Here is a 16,369-nt window from a genome sequence, read left to right on the forward strand (position 1 = left end):
TCCTTTCTCTTTCCCCTACAGTTGTGCCACATTTCTAGTTACTCTATAATTTAAATTACACACGTTATGAAAGGTGAAGGCTCAAAATACTCTACAGCTGTGATGATTGAAAACCATATTTCGCAGACGAGGCATGGGAAAAGAGTCGCCACTTAAAATACACATTTTTAAATATGACGTGATTCAAATTCTATAAAATATATAGATTCTATATAATAAAATTGTGGAAAGAAAATATACAATAGAGTTAATGTGTATCACAGAGGAACAGGATTATAGATGATTTTTATTCTTTCTATTTTACTGAAATTTCTATAATACATATTTTATAATAAAAAAATATTCAGAGGGGAAAATATCCCGTTGTTAAGTGGAAGGAATGAGTATCTAATAGTGGAATCCTAGGCCAGTCGTACAGCTAATTTCAGGTCGTGCCCTTCCAATTGTATGAGCTTTGGGATGCTTGTCCCACCCAAGCCCTCCTTTTCTACTTAAAATATGCAAACTGGGGGCAGTCCAGAGATCCAAATCATTCTAAAAATGCAGGACATCACCAGAACTTTTTTTAATGAAAATTTAACAATTTCAATTAAGTGCATAATACATATGTATGAATGCATTGTCTTTTGTGATAGAAAACACAGCTGCTTGCCATGGGTTTGAAATTCCATTTAAAAATTTTAATCCTATGCTAATGATCTAAGGAGAAAAGTAGCAGGCGGTAACATTTACTTTAGATTAAATGTTCTCAATGCTGGTGGCGTCCTCACTATTTCAGTATTAATTAAAAACATTTTCTCTTATGGGAGCATCTCTAATTGCAGTAATGTCTCCCGTCTTAAAAAGTGTAACAAATTACTTTGAATGAAGAACTCCGTACTTTGCTGGATTTAAGAAATTCTGTCTGCTCAGTACTGGGGATTATACAATCTACTGAACACAGTTGGGGATATTTTGCACAACGTAGAGAGAGAGTGTGACCAGCCCCCAGGACGTAACAGCTGAACCGGCCGCACCCTTTTCTGCCCACAAGTGCCTCCTCCTGGATCTGGGCACAGACGGCTTAGACAGTGTTTCTCAGATCTACTTCCAGCGGCCCACGTCTTTCCGTTTAGCTTCTGGCAGTCTGGACGGCTGCCCCAAGGTCGGCCGGTTCCTTCCTCTCACAGCCAGCTGACCCAGGGTAAAACGCCCACCTGTGTCTGCTGGAGACCCTGAGTGCGTGGCTGCACGAGCCTGCCTAGGGGTTGACACCTGCTTCCCCGGATGAGGAATTGGTGACTTGCTCTTTATTTTGCCAGCGTGTCCCCCTGTTTCTCTGCTCCCCTTGCCTGTCAGTCAGAGAAGACAGGAGGAATGCCGGCTGGCTCTCCTTGTCTCTCTACCCTGTCAGCTTTAGGTCACTGCGAGCCCTTGAGATGCTCTCCTCCCTCGGCCCTAACAAGAGATCTCTGCTCTCAGGGTTTCTGCTGCCTCGCTCCCTCGTTCCTCCACGGAAGCCAGGTGCACATCACTATCCACTAATCTCCTGTTACAACACAAACCAGCATCTCTCCCGCCTGGTTCCAATCAAGTTTTGACTCCTCCTTTTTAGCTTCATGGCTTTGATCAAGGCACTTAACATTTCGGTGCCTCAGTTTCCTTGTGTGTAAAACAAATAACAGTACCTAAGTCATGGTTATAGTAAGAACTAAATTAGATCATATATATAAGATGCTACAAACGATGCCTGTACGTTATCAGTGCTCTATAAATGTAGCTGTTATTATTACTATAGAAGGCACAGAAAAATTTGGCACACATACAGATATGCTTTTAAAACTTCTGGTCTGGGGGCCGACCCTGTGGCCAAGTGGTTAAGTTCATGCACTTGCTTCGGCCGCCCAGGGTTTTGCCAGCTCAGATCCTGGATGCGGACATGGCACCGCTCATTTAACCCATGTTGAGCTGGGTCCCACGTGCCACAACTAGAAGGACCTACAACTAGAATACACAACTATGTACTGGGGGGATTTGGGGAGAGGAAGAAAAAAAAGAAAAGATTGGCAACAGATTTTAGCTCAGGTGCCAATCTTAAAAAAAAACAACTCCTGGCCCAATTCAGACAGGAAATGGGAAGATTTGTTTAGTGGGAAAGCAAGCCTGAGCAAGAGGGAACTGCTCCTCAGTGAGCTGTCTCCAAGCCACGGCAGATCTTAGTGACAAGCAACTTGTTACCAGATAAGAGCAACAATATGAAGACGCATTTCTCAGCTCATCCCGAGTCAAAAGGAACTTAAGACTGACGACGCTTAGGCTGGCTTGGACCTAGACACTCTTGGCTGGGAAGTCAAGTCAGCACCCAGGAGAAGAGGGAGAGATTCCTTAGGACCTGTCCTCACATGCGAGGACACGCAGGATCAAAGTCCAGGACGGACTCAGAACACACTCTTTGTGCAGCGGTTGGTTTGTTTGGCAGAACGCCTGTTATCTCCAGGACTCCAGGGCAGCCCACAGGCAAGGGTCTGGCTCCAACAGGGCTCATTTCAAAAGGGATAGCCAGATGAAGCATTTTAGTTGGAGACCTGATGATTCATGAGGCTTCGCCCATCCCTCTGACGCAGTTCTGATGGCGTGTACTGGAAGGTGGCGATGCAAATACTGGAAATGGCTGGGCTCTTGGCTATGTTCCGGTAGCACAACTATAATTTCATGCCTACAGCAAACCTTTCTCCAATTACACCCACACTACTCTCAGCTGCAGAGGCCTTTTGTGACTATTTATAAAGGGTACCCTTTTATTCACCCTTATAATTTAGCTGGTGGCATTTGCTGACAGTTTTAACAGCTACACAGTACAAAGCCACTTCTATTAAGTGTATGGTCTCCTTTCTAAGTGCAGAGGACACCACACAGCCATGAAATGGTGATCCATACAGCTGCCACCAAATTCTGATGTGAGGGTGTAACATTCCTCACTTTGGGACCACTGCAAACGTTATAAAGTGCCATAGAGAGAGTCTGGATTGTGTCGGTCTGTGCCTGCCTCCAACACAAAAAGCTTAAAGAAATTGGCAGCCTTCAAGGTATCCTCAGAGATGCCTCATGGACCAGTCCAACTTCTCATCAGAGGGTGCATGAGGTTCATCAAAGATGCTCTAGAGCAACTCTCATGTGCATGCTGGGGACCTGGAGATCTTGTTAAAATGCAGCTTTGGAGTAAGCAGGACTGAAACGGGCTGCAGTTTCTGCCTTCCAAGGAGCTCTCAGGTCATGCCAGAGCAAACTATGCTTTGAGTAGTAACAGAGCTGGTGGCAGGGGTAGGAAGACATGGAGAGAACTGTGGGTCTAATTGACACGTGTGAAGATTGTGTCATTGAATCTTTTGGGTGATTATGAGATCCTAATCTATTGAAAGCAGAAAACCTGATCCTTATATTGTCAGTCTTTACCGGCTTCTCATTATTTTTACTGTCATCATCATCATGGTTGTCACAAATAGAGAAATAATAACCATAAATAGATTCTTAAAAATAGATTCATGACTAGGGAGAGGGTTTGAAGTTGCACAGATGACATAAATGGGCATATTTTTGGAGCTCATGACTATATTAAGAACCAGAAAACTACTCCTCACTCAGATTTAAAATAAAGGAAATCAGCCATTGGTCTTTGAGAAAGTCAATCTTTTATGCCTAAGTTTCTCATTAATAAAGTAAAAGAATTTGATTAAGTGATCTGTAAGTTTCTTTCTAGGTCTAAATATTATGATTCAATAAATCTGATTTTTTAAATCCATGTGTGATATCTGTCACATTTGAAACTGAGTAATACATGTTGTAATGCATGCAAAATAGTCCCTTTTAGCATTCAAAAAAATTGCAACAAATAATGACAGAAACATCTTCTCATCACCCTTACTGATATGTTATTCAATCATAATATCAACATTATGAAGTGAGCAATCTCAAGTGTTTAAAGAGGAAAAATGCTTGGAATCAAAAACAAATTACTTGTCTGCTAATAGATCTATTGATTTATTTTGAATAGTTATTTAGAATTTTTCACATGGAAGCTCTATTTTCAAAATAGATTTATTGCATATAAACAATATCATGTGACTGAAAGGATCATTGACCTTTTTTTATAACGCAAAACCATTTTCATGAAAGTTTCACTAACTTTCAGCAGAAGTAATTCAGTATATTTATGGTAAAACATCAATTTAGTGAGCATAACACCCAAAATTCATAGCACCTACCAAACAAATATCCTTTTCAGACTGCCTATGAATAAAACTATGTTCTAATAGTTTTTTTTATTTGCTAAGAAAGCTTCTGGCTTGGGGGCTTCTAGTTGATACAGAGAAGACAAATTGATCATCGTAAAAGACTCTGTGTAACCAACTTTCGGTTATTTCATGCAATCTCATTTACATATTTTCAAGGACTCTGACTTCACTCATTTTGCCTGTCTGAGTTAATGGCATATTTCTTTCCAAGGCTGGAAAAGACAGGAAGAAAAAAGGATGAAACTGCACCTAAATATCAACAGCTCTTTTGTCTTTATAATGTAGGAGAGCATGTTAGGAATGTTAAACGTGACCATTAAGGACTATAATATTTACTTGCACAAATTTTGCTTATTTTGTTTTTTTCCTAGTCATATTTTCACCTTGGCAAAGCAGTATATTTATCATAATAATAGTAATCTAGAATGGCTATAATAATGAGCGTTTAGAGGCCATTTTAATCTCTGAAATGTCATTATTTTATAGAAGAAAAAAGTAAATCTCCAAGTGGTTTAGTAACTTGCCCATGGTCACACAGCTAACAAGTGACAAACTTGAGATAAAAACTCTGATCTAAATATCTGACTCTAAAACCCATAGTTTTTCAATGTTTCATATGCACCCCTCAAACTTTCTGTCCAAAAGTCAGATGGCCTTTTAGAGCATCGAATAAAATGTCAAAGGTCCCACTTAGCAGAAACTAAGGGAGAGAATGCTTAAGCCTTAGGTCTATTCTGTGAGAGAAAATTACAAAACAATCCTCTTTCCCGCTTATTTAGTTATTTGTTTATGTGTTTTATTTTTAAAGAGAGAAAATATATACTTTAGAAGGGAAGAGAAAGGAAGAATGTGAAATTCCATAGATTTTCTTAAAAAAAACTACCTGATATTTCCAAGACACTCTGCAGGAGATGAAGTTCAGACGGATCTGGACAGAGTGAGGCAAGCAGATCCGTCCAATTCCAGGACCCAGCAAGGCATCCAGGAAGCAACAGAGGCTCAAGAACAATTTACTGTTGATGATGGAAGCGCCCATGCTGTTCACACACCAAAATATGGCTTCTCCCATCTCCATAGCAGGGAGAACTCCTGAGTCACCACACGCAAGGTATTTGTGTCGACTATTTCATCATCAATGCAATTCAGGAATGCCCGCAGCACTATCCGTTTGATGTCAGTACGATACCTTCAGTGCCTGCTTGTCTCGTTTTGGTCCAGAAGCTCCTTTCTTCTTCACCATGAATGTGCTTCATTGTATTTATGGACACCCAGCAGGCTGGGGAGGTATAATGTTGACCACTCAAGCACACATTACACTTTCTACAGTTTTTGCAGAGGGTCTGGTGCTCCTTTCACTGTAAGAACTTCATTCTGAGCCTTTCTGATACCACACAGATGCGACGTGTGATTTGGTCAACCAAGCTATTCTATCAATAAGCCGGTGCTGTGTACGTTGGCCACTTTGTATTACGTCACTCTGTTCCCTCAACACTTAATCCAGGGTTCAGATCTGCAGTGTCTCAGGTCACAATGCAAAGACATAGCTCAAACTAGTCAAATCAAAATTTTAACTTTACATAATTGAAGCCTTCGTAATTAACTTACATGATGCTTTCTTGAGGGCAGAAACAAAAAAAAAAATAGAAAGGTAACATTGTCAGACGCAAAAGGAACAATAAATACACTGTTTGTGTAATATAACTCCATGACGTGTCCATTTCTCCCAAATTGTATTCATCTGAAATTTTCCACCCGAAGCAGTGACCATTGATCAATAGTGGCGTGCAGAAGCAACTCTTTAGTTCATTTTTAACAATTTGCCTTAGGATCCGGTTTCAAGGAACATAGTGGATTGCAATAGGGGGAACCCTTGAGTGTTCTCCACATTACAATGGCTCTAGTTGTTTGATATATTTTTACCATCTAAGAATCCTCTTTGGAGTTTTGATGGAGGAAGGTTTTCAGCAAATTTCACATCACTCACACACACACACACACAAACACACACACACACACACTGGAGCTACAGTCATACAGCGTTCCAAAAATTGGTATCAGTACCCTGAGACTGTGAGAGCAGCACCAGACACACCCACCTGGGAGTCAATAATTTTGCTCTTACCTACCGTGATATGTTTACAGGAAACCATTAACTGGTCATCTTTTTGGCATCAGAAGTGATAAATAATGTTCCTGGAAGAGCACAACATTGGGAAAATTGGTTTCAGATGCGTCCCCGACAATGGCAGAAGCCACTCTCATCTAGTTGACCTGAAATCAAATGTAAAAGGATATATGAAAATAGAGAGAATATGGAGACTATTATCTCCATTAAGCTATAACCTACATTTTATATAGATTACTCATTTATGTACAAATTAATTAGCCTTATTGATGTAAATAGCTGTTGCAAGGAACGATGCATTCCAGTTGAACCAATGATTCATTGAGGCGGGGGTATCCACACCACCTTTACTACACACTGAGCCAGAAAATGTTTTCGTTTTCTAATCATAAATATGTTGTTTTTTCTTTCAGAATGCTTACAAAAAATCTGCTGCTGGAGCTGAATTGCAGTTGAAAACTATGACTGCATGCATCTCTGATTCGTTTCTCACTCTCATGATATATTTGGAAATTGTTCCTTTAGGATTTCCAGAACCTTGTCAACCACTCTGCTCTTCAACTTGCCATTTCTACAAAGTAGTTCTTAGTGGAGTTTTGAAGTGGTGTGTTTTCTCACCACTGTGTTCCTTAAAGAGAGCTGAAACTGACATTTTGAAAGCAAAATGAAACACACAGTTATATTTTAAAATTTGACAAAGAGCATCTTTTTACTCATATGATTAATTGAGTTAGGTTTTAAATGCGTAGTCATTTATGCACCTGTAATGAAACTTTCTTGTACGTGACAATTCTCCTTTCATTTCAAGATGACGTAGAGGGATCGGAGGTGACAATGGTAGCTCAAAACTCTGTGTTTCTAAGCAACAAACAGAGTTTAACAGCCAAGAGAACAATTCAACTGCAAAAGCCAGCATTCTCCAATATTTGGCTAAAGCTACTTTGAGATGAAGAATCTCCCAGATTTTCCTCACAGATGCTAAATAATGGCAAGAGAAGTTTGATATTCCGGGAAGAATGCTTGCCATTCTTGACTCCTTCCATTCTTTCACCTTCGTAAGCATTCAGTCACCAAATGCTTCTAAATAGCTTGTGAATCTACTCGCTTCTCTCCATCTCTACAACCACCATCTTGGTCCAAGCCACCAAAACATCTGAACTGAAATATTTTAACAACTGGTCTCCTTGCATGACATCAGGTCCACCTCCAAACCATTCTCCACACCACAGCACAGCATCCCTTTGAAATGCATGTCAGAAAAAAGTCCAGCAACTCCCTATTGGCCTCAGTGTGAGATGCAAGCACCCAGCAATGAGACCCAGGTCTAAAGTCTCATTATCGCCACTCACTACCACATACTCACTCTCAAAAAACAAAATTCAGCTTGAAGGGCCTGCGTGCACCATCATGTCTAGTCTCCAAGTCTTTCCTTATCCTATTGCTCGTGTCTAGAATGCACTGTGGGTGTGCATGCACACACACACTTTTCTTCAGGACACAATGTAGACGTCACCAATACCAGGAATCTATCTTTGATTTCTTAGCCCGTTCAGTTTTGGTTGCACATTAGAATCCCCAGGGATTTTTTAAAGACCTCACTGCCTGGGCCACATCCTGGATCAATTAAGTCAGCGTAGGATCCACGTATCAGTATTTCTTAAAGCTCCCCAGATGATTCTCCGTACATCCTGGGTTGAAAACCACTGCAGCAAGGGTTTTAGCTAACTATTTTTCCGAACGACAATCCATCTCCTGAGTCCATCCCTCATACACCACTGCCACATCACTCCGAACCACCGTTTGGTCTCACTCAAGGCATATTTTTCCACGTTGGCTGTAGAGTACAATTAGGGGCATTGTCAGGTGCTTTGTTGAAATCCAGAGGCTCAATTATTTGGTCATTATTTTATTAATCTGCTAAATTCTTTCAAAATAACACCTGCTAATCCTAAATTATATGAGATTTTTCTGCAGTCAGCAAAACATTCATGGAAATTAAATCTTTTTTTCAATGCAAACTATGTGGATATCTTCTAAATGTTAAATATAGACGTATCATAGCCCATCCCAGCCCTTAAACAGGAATGAGCCCTTAAAGTCAAGTTGTTTTATGGTAAAATTTGTTCGTTCATGCATATGTAAATATGTGCTCATAAATTTTCTACTACTTATCATTGCATCCAAATTTCTCAGAAAAATGTCATTTACCATGCAAAGTCCCAAACTATATCCACATCACTTTCTAAATGATTCAGTTCACTTACATACTCAGTATTTCCAAAATAGTTTTGTTCTCTTATTGACTTTTCTTTTTTGATAATGATGAACACACCACACAATGGTAAAGCATTTTTCTAAATCCCCCAGCGCTCAGGGAGATGGCTGCACAAAGTCAGGAGCCCTGAATGTCAGCCTCGTGCAACATCGTCCGTGACCTTGGGCAGTGCGGTGGGTCTCCAAGGCCTCAGTTTCTTAAACACTGTGTAAAATGAGAAGCAGAACACAGGCTAGAATTCCAAGAACACTGTAAGAATCAGCGGGATAGATGTGTATACTTCTTGCAGGAGATAGACGCACAGTCAAGGGGTAAGTGAAGAGAATTTAATAAAGGGTCTATTTACACAGGTGCCTCCACCAAAAAGAAACCAACAAGGGATGGCAAAACACCCAAGGACTAATTAAAACAGGAAGGAGTTACTACCCACAGCCCTGAGGGCACAGGACTGAGCTTTTTCTAGGACCAGGTGAGAGCTCTACCCACGGAAGAGGGGCCCCAGTTGTAGCCTTGGGTAGAGGAACACAGCCATGCCAAAGCAGAACTTGACGAGGAGGAAGCAGGGAGTTAACAGCCTGACCTCTCTCTCCCCCTCCTCTGGTTATCTGCTGACAACGTCTCCTGACCAAACTCCACCCAAATCCAGAAGGGCATCTCAGCTGATGCATTCTGTAGAGGTCACCATCAGGGCCATCGAGCAGGATGGAGAAGTGAATGATCTGGAGGAGCGATTGGAGAATAACGGGCACAAAGTGAAAGCTGTTTCAACCTGACACGTTTTCAGTACATTGCTTTTAAAATATCAAATGAAAACACAATATGGCAGTGAAGCTATCGTTCTGTATGACACGATAATAGTGGATACAGATCATTATACGTCTGTCAAACTCCATAGATTATATATCAAAGACAGTGAACAGTAATGTAAACTATGGACTTTTGTTAATAATCATGTATCAATATGGGCTCACTGGTTGTAACAAACGTGCCACACTAATGCAAGACGTTAAAAATAAGGGAAACTGGTGGGGGGCTTAAGGGGTAGAAGGGAACTCTCTGTACTTTTGCTCAAGATTTTTGTAAACCTAAGACTGCTTCCCCAAAAAATAATAAAGTCAAGTGATTTTTTTTAAGGAAGATTACCCTGAGCCAACATCCGCCACCAATCCTCCTCTTTTTGCTGAGGAAGACTGGCCCTGAGCTAACATCCATGCCCAACTTCCTCTACTTTATATGTGGGATGCCTACCACAGCATGGCTTGCTAAGCAGTGCCGTGTCTGCACCCAGGATCTGAACCGGCGAACTCCAGGTCACCGAAGCACAACCTGCAAACTCAACTGCTGCGCCACCGGGCCGGCCCCAAATGTTAACTGATCTTTTTAAATGCCTTTAAACTTTTAACTGATCTTTTCAAACACCCGTTAAAAGTATCCAGTCATCCCACAAATTCCACCATGCTGCAGCACCCATGAAAATGAGGTGACAATGACGTAACCACCCCTTGGAGTGACAAGAGGTTAACTCCCAAGAGTGGAGAAGCAGAAATTCATCTGGGAACACTCCAGCTGCAAAGAGTTGATGGAGCGTTCCTTTTCTAAAGTCTCCATCTGCCTTCTCCTTGTTTTTTGTCAAAAAAGCAAAATTCCCTTTTGCTTCTCAGCGAAAGCTCTTGATGCATTCCATATGATCATTGCTCTCAAAATGATTGATTTTTCACTTAAAGCCAAGGCAACTTTGCTTTCATAATATTTTAAATTTGAAAGTTCTTTGCCCTTCAAAGAGATTGAAGACATAATTTGGAAATGTTTTCAAGGTGTAATAATAACCACATATATCTCTTGCTGACCATTCTTCACCAAGGTGAAAGAGGAAATAAAATACGTTTGGGGTCAAAAAAAGGTACACACACTGAACTATATTCAACTTCAAATCTTACATCATATTTTTTTTGCCTAGTTTATCTGAACACGATTTACCATATTTTCATAGCAGGTGCTCTGAACATACCAAAATAACAAAATTCTACACATTATACGATGAGTATAAAGGTGTTAGTGTTTTATATTTTTTTGATGTATGACACATAGGACCATAGGAATTTGTGAAATCCTGTTAGTTTTCTCTTAATAAAAGAGAATTTACATTTTACGTACAAATTGTAGTTGCTATTTCACATCAGATTAGAAAAGACATCAAACAGCAAACTATGTTAAAAAAAAAATTTAGGGGCTGGCCCCGTGGCGCAGCAGTTAAGTGCACACATTGCGCTTCAGCTGCCCAGGGTGCAAGGGTTTGGATCCTGGGTGCAGACATGGCACCGCTTGTCAAGCCACGCTGTGGTAGGCGTCCCACATATAAAGTAGAGGAAGATGGGCACAGATGTTAGCTCAGGGCCAGTCTTCCTCAGCAAAAAGAGGAGGATTGGCAGCAGATGTTAGCTCAGGGCTAATCTTCCTCAAAGAAAAGAAAAAAAAAAAACTAGACTTAATGTCCAAAAGTGGATCCCAGATAAATGACCATAGAATTTAGAGATGGTTCCAGTGCCACTAGCTATAGGAATGAGCGTGGTTGTTAAGAATGTGTGGCCAGCTGTCTCTTCTCCAGAGTGTGGGGTACGTGTGTCCTTTCCCTCCTTCTCCCACCCTCTTCACAATAGTCCCCCGGCTTAGATGCCAACACGCTGATCTCTGCCTCCCAGGAGAGCTCGAATAAGGGTGTTCTCCAGCAGGCGTGGCTTTTGTCCTGGAGGGTTACACACACGAGGGAGCACAGAACCCCGCTCTTCAAGGTGCTCTTGTCTGCCAACGACAGCTGAGCTGCTGGGGTGCCTCTGAGAGATTCAGCCTAAACGAGGGCAGTTCACACAGTTTATGGCTCATGGCTTTGATGATTAGGCTGAGGTCTTGGTCACAGAGCAGTGTTTCAATGCCTCCTCTTTGTTCACTCATGTGCATAAATGCAAACGTTGTGAGGACGTCAAGGCCTCTCTCTCTGGTCTTATCTGCACAGTTTGTGTGCACATCTTGGCTGAGGAGTGATTACCTCACAGAGACTCAGAGGACTTTCTGGGTTGCAGCTGCTGCTATTTGCAGGGCCCGTTGCCTTTCACAAGCTTTTTTCTCATCCATATCTATCTGGTGACTTTCCTTGAAAAATCTTGCCCCAAGTACTGAGCTAGTTTATCTAGCCCCATGACTTTCCAGAAACCCATAGCAGATTAAATCTTCTACAGGGTTTTCACACAGAAGCAGTGACTCTACTATTGAAAAAATATATATATTGTATATATATGGACCCTCTTCTCTTCCTGATACAATTAATAATTCTAAAACATATTTCAAAAACTCAGCCCAGGATTGACCTCTTTGGCCAAAGGGAGGCTGTAATTACAGCTGACCCTTCTAAGAATTACTTAGAGTCCCTTATCGCCTAAGGAAGTACATTTTTTGGCCAGGGACTTGTATTTTGTCAAATTAAGATAAACATCAACATCATAGTGGGTAATGGGTTCAACACCATGTCACAATCTGTTCTTGGCATGATCACCGAGCGTTCTGGGCTCTGTCACACCCTGGGAAAACATTTAAGGGAAAAATGCAGGATGCAGCAGGAAAACACATCACAGCTCCCTCAGGCGAAGAGAGGACGGTCTCTCCCCCTGGAGCCGATGTTTGTACCTGCTCCTGTAGATCTTGAGAAACAATGAGCCAGCAATAACTTTATTTTCCCCTGGTAAAGGAAGAGAAAAGGGAGGAGGAAAAATTAATTTATATGTAAAAATATCTACATAAGACAATAAGGAAAAAATATGCATACCTACTGTATAATCCCTCTTTTATATCTTACAACTAAATTATGAGGGTAACTATGAGCAACAACGCACATTGTATAAAATAGTAAAGTATGGGGAGAGGGAAAAAATAAATTAGTTAATATATGCAGACATGTGTGCACATATGTGTATACACAGAGCTTATGCTCAAAATCTCCATCAGGTTTTAAGTTTTGATAACTTCAGAAGCATAAATCCTACAAATTTGAAAAACAACATTGTTTCAAGGCTTACTTATTTAAGTTTCTTTGACACATTTAGTTTTGTTAATGCTGACTAATATATTTCTAACTTTCTGATTCGGTCAGCATTTGCCAACATCTATTTATATAAACAAAGAAAGATGAACATACGCATGGCAACAAGTCATGAGGGTACAGCCAAGTGTGACAACTGCCTTCTTCCAGGATCCTGTTCTTGCTCCTTGTCCCTCAGCCAGCATTTCTTGGCTGGTTGGTATTCTTTATCTGGTTGGGTGACCTGAATGTTATTTCTGAGTTTTTGCTAGTAGGAATGGCAGCAGCAGCAACAGCAGTAAGAGAAGGAAAGCCCCCAAAATATACCACAGCAGCCTCATCTCTCCTTGATTATCAGGATCAGTCATCCAGACCTTAACTTCCTGCTTTGCCGTCTAGGTCAGTGGTATGAGGAGCTCAAAATGGTTCAGTGGAATTCTCAACTTCCAGGTGAAAGGAACCATTTTTGTGAGAACTAAACTCATTAATCCAGCAGAGATCAAAGTCACAGGAATGAGAAACAAAATTTTGGGTGAATGTATCATGGAATTAACAGGGAAAGTGGGCACCCTACTCTGACCCCCTTAGACCCATGTGTCCTGGCTTTTGTAGAAACAGAATCATGTGTTAGTTTCAGTTGCCACCAGAATATATACTGCATCTTGTCAGATAGCACCTCAGACCTGTAAGAGTTTATTTGTATATTTGGGCTCGGTGGTCCTCCCAGCAGGCCATGGACTGTTTCTTTGGTGGTCCCCTGCACCATTCCATCAGGAGGGCAGCTTCTGGGTGATGTGGTACGGGATGAGAACAGTGAGTCTCATGGATACGAGTCATTGGTTTTGCTACAAAATGAGCTCTTTGGCCAGAAGCCATGTTACGTGGGATACCAACACAGAGAATAAGGTATTCGATAATACACAGGTGTCGATGCTGGCAGAAGCATTGCGGGGGAGGACATACAATTCATAGCCAAAGTAAGTATATTTTCCAAAGAAAAACATTTCACCCCTTCCAGGATGGCACGAGTCCAATCTAATCATTCTGCCACTGGGCGGCTCACTAGTCCCGCTAAGAAATGATGCTCCAGTAGGGCCCATATTTGGTCTGTGCTGTTGGTTGGTTAAGCATTCAGCTGTGGTATTTGCCATATGAGCTTCGTGGGGAAATAATCTTGTGTTGTTAATACTCCAACACAAGTTGAGTTATTCTAGAGATTTTGTTCACGTTTGCGATGACCAAGCGCGGGAATGACTAAGAAGAGAGGCAAGCCGATTTCCACAGAATGGGCTACATTCAAACCTTCTTGAGGGTCTTCTCTGGAATGCTTTTGTGAGCGTTCACACACACTTCACCCAGACTTCCTTACCGCCAAGTCTCCTATCGTATTCCACGCAAGTCTGTAATCATCCAGCTCATCCCTCAGTCTTTGCTCGTGAACTGCTGTCATCTGGACCTCTGGCCTTGGTCCTTGGTGACAGTTAAAAACACAGTGCCCTTATTAACGTCTTGTCCACTGAGAGGGCATTTTCCCTCACTGTCTTTCTGTGACACTCCTAAATGGGCTGTAATAAAGTCGTGGTTCTCTTCAAACTGGTGGCAGCCTATTATCCTGAACTGTGTCTAAACCCAACTGAAATTATCTCTACTACAAGTGACTGGTCATTGGAACTGTTGCCCTTGAGTCCACACGTTCGAGTCGAAGGAAAACTGACAATGAAGCAGGAGTAGGTGCTGGGAGCCTGAGCCACCTGCTCGTGCAGCTTACTCGCGTTTTCATGGCCTGTTTGAACGTGATCTCATATGTTTCACTTCTACTCGATAACAGTGAGGCTGGGCATGCTTGTCTTTATGGCTGGGATCAGATAACATCCAGTTTATGATGGAAAACTTACACAGCATGGTCAATCTATATCCTATAGTGAGTCATTCTATCACTCTCAGGGCTGAAAAGCAAGCCAGGCACTATTTCTTAAAAGGAAAGCAGCTGAATGTGAAGGGTAGTACGTTGGAAAAAAAAACCGTAGGGGTGTATGCTATCACATACCTGTCAGGGCTTGCCAGAGCAAGCCTGCCTTCCACAGATGTCCTGAGCACTCGTTGAGTTTGCTGGTTCATAAATTCCAAGTGGCAAAGCAGCATGCATACTTCAGTCCAAACCAATGGCAGCACTTTTTCTTATTCTGGGCTCCATTCAAAACTGGCAGCTTTAGGTGTTACTGGGTAAGTAGATCAGAGCATCCTGAAATGTTGTGTCTAGAATCAAGAGTTCCCACCAAGAACTATGACGCTTTCTTATGATAGCAGTATAAGGAGGGGTAACATAGTTTTCGTTCTGGGTGGGGTATCTTGACATGCCCAGTACATCCTGTTGGACGCCTAGAAAATCCACCAAGGTCCCTGAATTTCCATAAGAATTTTTCTCCACCCTCTCGTACCTGTGTCTTAACGAGGTGTGATGTCATCAATATAGTGGACAAGTGTAACATCCTGTGTGATGATGCCCTGTAGAACCTATTATGACAGAGAGCAAAAGAACTGATGCAGCCCTGAGGTAAGATTTTGAAGATGTACTGAAAAATAGCTGCATCCTGGGTGCTAGGCGCTGAGTCGATTTACTCTAATAAAGATACTCGGTCTGGAACAGCAACTGAAACTAGTCACCACCAACAACCAACTGATATTCTGCAAGACAGCTTCTGCACAAAACAAGTAGGTGAGTTAAAGGAGAATGTGATTTAAAAATTTCACCCTGCGTCTTTCAAGTATTTGATGGTGGCAATAACCCCCACAATTGCCTGTGATTTGGCTTAGTTTTCATCTACGGTTTTGGTAGAGAGAAGCATTTCCTCTGCTTCTGCTTTTCCCCTCCCGCTATAGTGGTCCACCCCTACGGATCAGAAAGCCATGAGGGCCTCTAAAATTCTTTTAGAAATCTGGGCCGTTCCTGTTACCTCTGCATGGTCATGTGGTAAATGGACTCAGGTCACTTTATGAAGGCCTGAAAGGATTTTGTCGGGAGCTTCCTCAAGGGAACCTAACTTTTCTTTATGCAAAAAGTTCTGGATCTGTGAAATGGATCAAATCAGGGATTTGAGTGAGTTATAAGTCTTAATTGTAAAGACTCAATTTGGGTCCCTGAATCCTAAACCTAGAGGTTTTATCAAGCATCCAGATCAAGTATGGAACATAAAAATCAAGTAAAATTTTAGTAGGCTGCTCAACTCTCAAGACCCAAACTCACAGTCGAGCCACTCTGCTCCACCTTCCACCCTTTATAGGAATGGCACCTCCTTGACTCTGGCGGTTTAATGCTACCGCCTGGCTTCTGCCATTTTGAGATGCCTTCGCCCTTTAAAACCCGGGAGTCCATTTCAATGGCACCATCTCTCACGGTCTTCCCAGCCTGCTAAGAACAGCTCCCACCACACTTTCCAAAGACGTTGGTGTTGCCTTCATGAGCATCGCTCAAAGCGTTAGTGAGGGAGTATTGTCCAAACGGCCGTCAAGGGCACAGTGAGGGCAGATATGCGAGAGTTTCCCGTGGCTAATACTCTCCAACGTGCTTATTTCCTTAAGCTTTGAGATTCGTTAGTCTACATTATACTGAGGAAGTCCTGGCACCTCAC

The 16,369-nt window shown here is 41.8% G+C and overlaps 1 long non-coding RNA gene across 1 annotated transcript in view; it reads left to right on the plus strand.

Annotated features, from left to right (window-relative positions):
- The window catches only part of LOC139082968 (uncharacterized), a 30,421-nt gene extending 20,613 nt beyond the window's left edge, over positions 1–9,808 (plus strand). Inside the window, exons 2-3 of the long non-coding RNA XR_011539371.1 lie at positions 5,080–5,379; positions 6,810–9,808. This is a non-coding gene — a long non-coding RNA (uncharacterized lncRNA). The remainder of the gene's footprint in view (positions 1–5,079; positions 5,380–6,809) is intronic.
- The last annotated feature ends 6,561 nt before the right edge of the window (positions 9,809–16,369 follow it).

The sequence above is a fragment of the Equus przewalskii genome, chromosome 4 (genome assembly GCF_037783145.1).
Source record: "Equus przewalskii isolate Varuska chromosome 4, EquPr2, whole genome shotgun sequence".
NCBI lineage: Eukaryota > Metazoa > Chordata > Mammalia > Perissodactyla > Equidae > Equus > Equus przewalskii.